Genomic DNA, 7717 nt, shown 5'->3' with positions numbered 1-7717 from the left:
TCATCTGTATCTGACACAGGGCTGAAGATATACCACGGGCCTGAATGCAGCAGAGCTCTCATCAGGTAAGCACAGGAAGACACCTGGACTGTGTTTAATGTGGCGTCTGTATCGATGCTGCAGGAAGCAGAGAAGAATCTGAAAGGGTCACAACTAACTCAGAAAAGGTTTCAATTTTTTGTTCAACATCAGGAACCAGGAAGTCCAGGAAGAGCAAGTTCTAGTTCTGGGAAGCTCTTCCTCTGAGCAGGAGGAGCTAGTATCAAACAGATGCTCCAAGTTTCTCAGCTCAGTGAACCGACACAGATCTGCTCACCTCACAGGTTAACATGATGTCGACAAACAGATGCTGCGTTTGATGTTATTGGTGCTTTTGGACCAACAAAACAGCTTTTTACACCTGCACTCGGAGCGATCTGATTGGTCAGTAGGTGATTTTGTTGATGCCTGGTCTTGAACGCGACCGTCTTCAGCGCAGGTTAGGCCTCGACAGCGAGTCGGCACAACGGTCTCCTGGTAGGCGGGACTTCAGGACTTCTCAGCCTCTGTACGCTGCGCTGATGAGCCCACGCTCTGACGGCGGTTTCAGCAGAAACACTGAAACCTTAATAAATAGACTGTACGATGTGATGGGCGACCTGGTGCAGACATGAACTCCACCTGGTTCCTGTGAGCTGCAGGTAAACACGGTGGACAGGTGAGTGTGCTGTGCAGGTGCTAGCACTGATCATTATTAGGGAGCTTCAGCATAATTCAGATAAAAATTCACTCGCTTGTATTTCCTGTTTTTCATCAGCCTTTCCGTTCGTCCTGTTGGGAATAACTGAGGAAACAAGGAGCATGCACACTTTCACTTTCACAGATTGTGGAATGAAATATTTGAATAAAGGCTTTAAAATCTGATCCTAAAGCAGAGCAGCTGTTTGTACTCGCTGACTTACATGGTATTTGTCATGAACTCAGTTACTTTCCTCTCAGAGTTAAAAGCTGCGTCCTGAAATCTGTCAGATCTGATAGTTTAACAGAGTCTCACAGGTGGAGACAGTTTTTTATACTTTTACATACATTTGAAGAGCTCAGGTGGGTCTCAGGAGTTTTACCAGGATCGCTGATTTGAGAGACTTGACCTGAGAAAATGAGCTCAGCTGATCTGAGCTCAGTGAACTGTCTGAATAATAAACCAGGGGCGGAGACCTGTCAATCACAGACAGGCCCGCCCACTTTAGCTACAATGTAGTTACATTTAGCTACATTGTAGCTACATTTAGCTACATTTAGCTATAATGTAATTACATTTAGCTACAATGGAACTACATTTAGCTACAATGTAGCTACATTTAGCTACATTGTAGCTACATTGCAGTTACATATAGCTACATTGTAGCTACATTGTAGCTACATTTAGCTACATTGTAGCTAAATGTAGCAACATTGTAGCTAAATTGTAGGTAAATTGTAGCTACATTTAGCTACAATGTTGCTACATTTAGCTACAATGTAGCTAAATGTAGCTACAATGTAGCTATATGTAACTGCAATGTAGCTACAATGTAGCTAAATGTAGCTACATTGTAGCTAAATGTAGTTCCATTGTAGCTAAATGTAATTACATTATAGCTAAATGTAGCTAAATGTAGCTACAATGTAGCTAAATGTAACTACATTGTAGCTAAAGTGGGCGGGCCTGTCTGTGATTGACAGGTCTCCGCCCCTGGTTTATTATTCAGACAGTTCACTGAGCTCAGATCAGCTGAGCTCATTTTCTCAGGTCAAGTCTCTCAAATCAGCGATCCTGGTAAAACTCCTGAGACCCACCTGAGCTCTTCAAATGTATGTAAAAGTATAAAAAACTGTCTCCACCTGTGAGACTCTGTTAAACTATCAGATCTGACAGATTTCAGGACGCAGCTTTTAACTCTGAGAGGAAAGTAACTGAGTTCATGACAAATACCATGTAAGTCAGCGAGTACAAACAGCTGCTCTGCTTTAGGATCAGATTTTAAAGCCTTTATTCAAATATTTCATTCCACAATCTGTGAAAGTGAAAGTGTGCATGCTCCTTGTTTCCTCAGTTATTCCCAACAGGACGAACGGAAAGGCTGATGAAAAACAGGAAATACAAGCGAGTGAATTTTTATCTGAATTATGCTGAAGCTCCCTAATAATGATCAGTGCTAGCACCTGCACAGCACACTCACCTGTCCACCGTGTTTACCTGCAGCTCACAGGAACCAGGTGGAGTTCATGTCTGCACCAGGTCGCCCATCACATCGTACAGTCTATTTATTAAGATTTCAGTGTTTCTGCTGAAACCGCCGTCAGAGTGTCAGCTCATCAGCTCATCAGCGCGGCGTACAGAGGCTGAGAAGTCCTGAAGTCCCGCCTATCAGGAGACCGTTGTGCCGACTCGCTGTCGAGGCCTAACCTGCGCTGAAGACGGTCGCGTTCAAGACCAGGCATCAACAAAATCACCTACTGACCAATCAGATCGCTCTGAGTGCAGGTGTAAAAAGCTGTTTTGTTGGTCCAAAAGCATCAATAACATCAAACGCAGCATCTGTTTGTCGACGTCATGTTAACCTGTGAGGTGAGCAGATCTGTGTCAGTTCACTGAGCTGAGAAACTTGGAGCATCTGTTTGATACTAGCTCCTCCTGCTCAGAGGAAGAGCTTCCCAGAACTAGAACTTGCTCTTCCTGGACTTCCTGGTTCCTGATGTTGAATAAAAAATTGAAACCTTTTCTGAGTTTGTTGTGACCCTTTCAGATTCTTCTCTGTTTCCTGCAGCATCGATACAGACGCCACATTAAACACAGTCCAGGTGTCTTCCCGTGCTTACCTGATGAGAGCTCTGCTGCATTCAGGCCCGTGGTATATCTTCAGCCCTGTGTCAGATACAGATGAGGTGTTCACTGTAAATTGGACGTTTTGTAACTTTGAGTTTAGAATTTTAATTTAAACAACAAGTTTGGCTTCCAGCGATGTAATTGAGATAAATTATTGATATATTATTGTCATATTCTCTGTTCAGCACTTCTCTGTCCTGTAGCAGCTCTCGTTCGGTTCACATTGATTCATTTCTTTTAGTTTTGTCGGCTGAATTATGAGTAAAGTTCATAAATACACAATTTTTCCAGATTCTTTGATAAACATGAGCTAAATGTAGCTAAATGTAGCTAAATGTAGCTACATTGTAGCTAAATGTAGCTACAATTTACCTACAATTTAGCTACTTTTAAAACGAGGTCTGGTTATTGGAGAATGTGATCGACAGTTTCAAATACACACCGTGTTATCCTCAATCATTAGCTCAGAAGCTCTGGATGCTTCCAGAAAGAGGCCAATCAGGAGAAAGTGGGCTTTTAGGGACCTTAACGAGACAGTAGCTTGTTTCTGACAAAGACAATTTTTAAAAATTGTGAATCATGCAAAGCTACTCTACACTCAGAAAAATTATGGTTCTTAAATGGTTCTTCAGATGTCTTCATGGTTCTTTAAAGAACCATCATACGTCAAAGAACCTTTTTATTTTGTGGATGGTTCTTCAGCTATTACAAATGGTTCTTTAAAGAACAAAAGGTTCTTCACCCTTAGCAATCAAAGTTTGATGGTGTATATGGCATAAATATTTATTCACTATAACGAGGCTGTGAATTATACTGTGTGTTTTCTTTGTGTGCATGTGTGTGCGAAGGGGGAGGGCGGGTTACCTGGCAATTACCCTTTAAGAGAAGATGGTAGGAAACTGAATATTCAAATAAAAGTGTGCTTAAAAATATACTGGTTGCAGGGGTGGGGGGGGGAAGCCTAAAGACCCTAACCTCCCCCCCCCCCCCCCCCCCCCTCACACACACACACACACACACACCCCTAACCCTGCAAACCCATTATGAATATGGTGAGTTAACAAACAGTAGACACAATACACACATTCAAATACTGTACTTTAGTTTTAAATGTTAATAAAGTATTACTATTTTCTACTCCAAGGCATTACTTTTGAGATTATTATATATTTTTTGAAAATATAGCATAATGATAATACTAGTTATTGTAAACTTTACAAACCACCCAGCAGTATGTAAGTCAAATTATAAAATACAAGTAAATAACAATTGCAGAACAGAATGTCAGTGTAATGAACACACACTTCGTTTTGACAAAGCACACTGCTTAGGTAAATGATCTGAGTAGTTGTTCATCACTGAGCAATTTGTTAATATGTGTTTCGAGCCAAATAAATACAGGGAGAGAGAGAGTGACGTCAGAACACGTCATACTATAACCTCCCGGGAGCGGACGGAGGGGTTCAGTCGTTGGGATGCGCATGCGCAGACAGAGTGCGCGAGCGGTGGGCCTTGACCTTTCAGGGAAAAAAAAACTCTTTCTCACGGACGGTGACAGCGAAACGGATAACAGTCTTCAGTACCTGCTGGACTTTGAAGCTCTGGATTCTGGGACTGTTGGAAAAGGTAAAACATTTTCATTAAAACCTTATTACTGTTTTGTTTTTGTTACTCGTCATTGTAGCTTGCTGTTAATGTGTTGCTAACAGTAGCGATTAGCTAGATACGTTAGCCGTTGACGTCAGCGCAATTTAGTATCCGGTATACAGAAACTGTTTTCCTAACAAAACCACTGTTATAATTAAGTGAAGCTGCTCCCAACTATTTTGAACCTTTGGCTTCTAAAATATGTGGTTCAATTGCGTGCTGCGTACATAACCTAATGTCAGCTAGACCGAAATTAAAATTTAATATATTGTTAAAGTCACTAAAATGGCGCCTGAAGCCTGTTGTGACGTGAGCTCTGTGTCTGCTCTAGAAACTCTGTAGATCTGAGCCGTACATTAAATACTCACATGAACCTGCACTTTGAATTCTGTATGAACTGTATAAAATACAGCTATGCATAAGTGTTTTGAATGAATAATTAGATTAGATAACTCTAATTATATAGAAATGAATAGAAATGTGACATGAGAAGGTGTGTCTTTGACTGTTCCTGTATAACTTATTTTCGGACTAGTTGACAAGTTATGCTCCGGTCTTTTCTTTGTATATTTCATTTATCCACCATCATACATACAAGCTAAGAAGAGGTCGTTATACTAACAAGAGGTATCAACGCTGGGCTAAAGTTCAGCACATGGTTAAAGTTTGTAATCCAGCCAGGGTGCAAATATCACTCAGCAGCCAGAGCTGAAGCAGGTAGCATCAACACATAAATCTACTCTACCCAGCTTAAATCACAAGAGCACCTCTGACCAAAAAGCTGTAGATTTTTCTTGTTTGCACAAATTAATCCAGATTCACATTAATTGTGTTCACAGCTCCAACAAAATGAGGAAGAGGAGGGAGAAACACAATTAGGTTGAATTACAATTGGATGGAAGGCGAGGACAAGGAGAAGGAAGCTTAGGATGAGGAGGAAGAGAAGCAGCAGGAGCATATTTAGGGATCCCTATGATGTCATTGAGGTTTGTTTCATTAATATGGTCCTCTCACAAAGAAAGATGACTTGTTTTAGTTCACCTACTTCCTGTATTAAATAGTGATGTGGAAAACGTTGTGGAAAACCACAGAGCAGGCACGTATAGTGCATCTGCAGGTAAATGAACATCAAATCTCTAAGACAGACTGAAATCTGTATATTTATCACCCTTATGATAAAACCCATGTCAGCCATTGGTTTATGGACTTTGTATTTTGAAGCCTCAACATTTGCTTTATTGCTGTTGCTATGTTGGGACCATATTAGGATGAGGGATCAGAATCTGGAGTCATGCACACTATTGTTTCATTTAGTGTGTATCCATAAGATTCGTATAGCAGATCCAAGTTGTGCCTTGAAAACAGGAAAGTCGTCTGCATAGAGGAGAACTTTAATAGCAGGCTTGTACAAAGTGAGGCTTTGTGCTCACATTTGCTGCAAACACTCGTTTTACCCTGTTTTGATGCAGAATTCATTTGAAATCAGGCAAGAACTGGACTTATTTTTTATAATGTGTTCTTGTGAATTGATTGTGTATCGCATATGTTTGATTGATTTGACTTTCTGCAAGACAACAGTCGTCCGCTGGCCAAAAAAGTTTTCCAAATACCTCCACGTGATCTAGCCTGGATTTAGAAAAGAATAGCAAAAAAAATCTGCACCTCCTGCTTCAGATGCAATTTGTGTTTCTGTGTTCAGAGGCAGCGGCGAGAGGGGAGACCTCGGCTCATCCAGCTGGAGAGCCTGACCAGGAGGAGTCGAACATTAACTCAGCTCTTCCAGGGCACCCTGCAGACTCGGCTGCTGGCATCGGCGAGGGATGACGTGAACGCCAAACTGGAGTCCATCACAGGTCAACTGCAGGTATGCGAGTCAGACCTTCTGAGGAGGGTTTCACTTTTCTCTCTTCTTTATAATTGACTTTTTTCTCTCTCTTTCAGCTCCTTGTCTCAGAGTGGGAGGGATTTGAAGCACAAAGGGAGGAACTTGTCGTTTGGTTGGCTGATATGGATGTCCGCCTGAGTGAGGTTGACCAGCTGACAGGAAACACCAGTGAAAATCTGAAACAATTGCAGGTGTGGGCTTGTTTTGATATGAAATATATTTGATATGATACATACGTCAGAGACATTATCCTAAACTGGACTAACAAAGGACGATGAGTACAACATGAAACGTACATTACATGGCGTACGGCTGAAGTTCATTGATCATTTTAATCATAAACTTGTTGTTGAAATGTTTTTACTGAACATGCAAGCATCTGCTGATGAAAATGTGTTGGCTGATATGGATGTCCGCCTGAGTGAGGTTGACCAGCTGACAGGAAACACCAGTGAAAATCTGAAACAATTGCAGGTGTGGGCTTGTTTTGATATGAAATATATTTGATATGATACATACGTCAGAGACATTATCCTAAACTGGACTAACAAAGGACCATGAGTACAACATGAAACGTACATTACATGGCGTACGGCTGAAGTTCATTGATCATTTTAATCATAAACTTGTTGTTGAAATGTTTTTACTGAACATGCAAGCATCTGCTGATGAAAATGTAGTTACATTTAGCTACATTGTAGCTACATTTAGCTACATTTAGCTATAATGTAATTACATTTAGCTACAATGGAACTACATTGTAGCTAAATGTAGCAACATTGTAGCTAAATTGTAGGTAAATTGTAGCTACATTTAGCTACAATGTTGCTACATTTAGCTACAATGTAGCTAAATGTAGCTACAATGTAGCTATATGTAACTGCAATGTAGCTACAATGTAGCTAAATGTAGCTACATTGTAGCTAAATGTAGTTCCATTGTAGCTAAATGTAATTACATTATAGCTAAATGTAGCTAAATGTAGCTACAATGTAGCTAAATGTAACTACATTGTAGCTAAAGTGGGCGGGCCTGTCTGTGATTGACAGGTCTCCGCCCCTGGTTTATTATTCAGACAGTTCACTGAGCTCAGATCAGCTGAGCTCATTTTCTCAGGTCAAGTCTCTCAAATCAGCGATCCTGGTAAAACTCCTGAGACCCACCTGAGCTCTTCAAATGTATGTAAAAGTATAAAAAACTGTCTCCACCTGTGAGACTCTGTTAAACTATCAGATCTGACAGATTTCAGGACGCAGCTTTTAACTCTGAGAGGAAAGTAACTGAGTTCATGACAAATACCATGTAAGTCAGCGAGTACAAACAGCTGCTCTGCTTTAGGA

General features: G+C 40.9%; 2 long non-coding RNA genes across 2 annotated transcripts; one reads left to right on the top strand and one right to left on the bottom strand.

Moving 5' to 3' along the window:
* Positions 1-591: 591 nt before the first annotated feature.
* Positions 592-903, top strand: LOC146365132 (uncharacterized). The gene is made up of 2 exons (XR_014798714.1): positions 592-697; positions 797-903. It is a non-coding gene; the product is annotated as an uncharacterized LOC146365132 (long non-coding RNA).
* A 1089-nt stretch (positions 904-1992) lies between these two features.
* Positions 1993-2708, bottom strand: LOC146365131 (uncharacterized). Its single transcript, XR_014798696.1, has 2 exons — positions 2199-2708; positions 1993-2099 (listed from the first exon to the last, which is right to left on the bottom strand). It is a non-coding gene; the product is annotated as an uncharacterized LOC146365131 (long non-coding RNA).
* Between the last annotated feature and the right edge of the window lie 5009 nt (positions 2709-7717).

The sequence above is a fragment of the Perissodus microlepis genome, chromosome 19 (assembly GCF_051167445.1).
Source record: "Perissodus microlepis isolate ML-2025 ecotype Zambia chromosome 19, ASM5116744v1, whole genome shotgun sequence".
In the NCBI taxonomy this organism is placed as follows: Eukaryota; Metazoa; Chordata; class Actinopteri; order Cichliformes; family Cichlidae; genus Perissodus; species Perissodus microlepis.
Note: the sequence above shows the minus strand (reverse complement) of the source record. Positions and strands in the feature narration are given on the sequence as shown.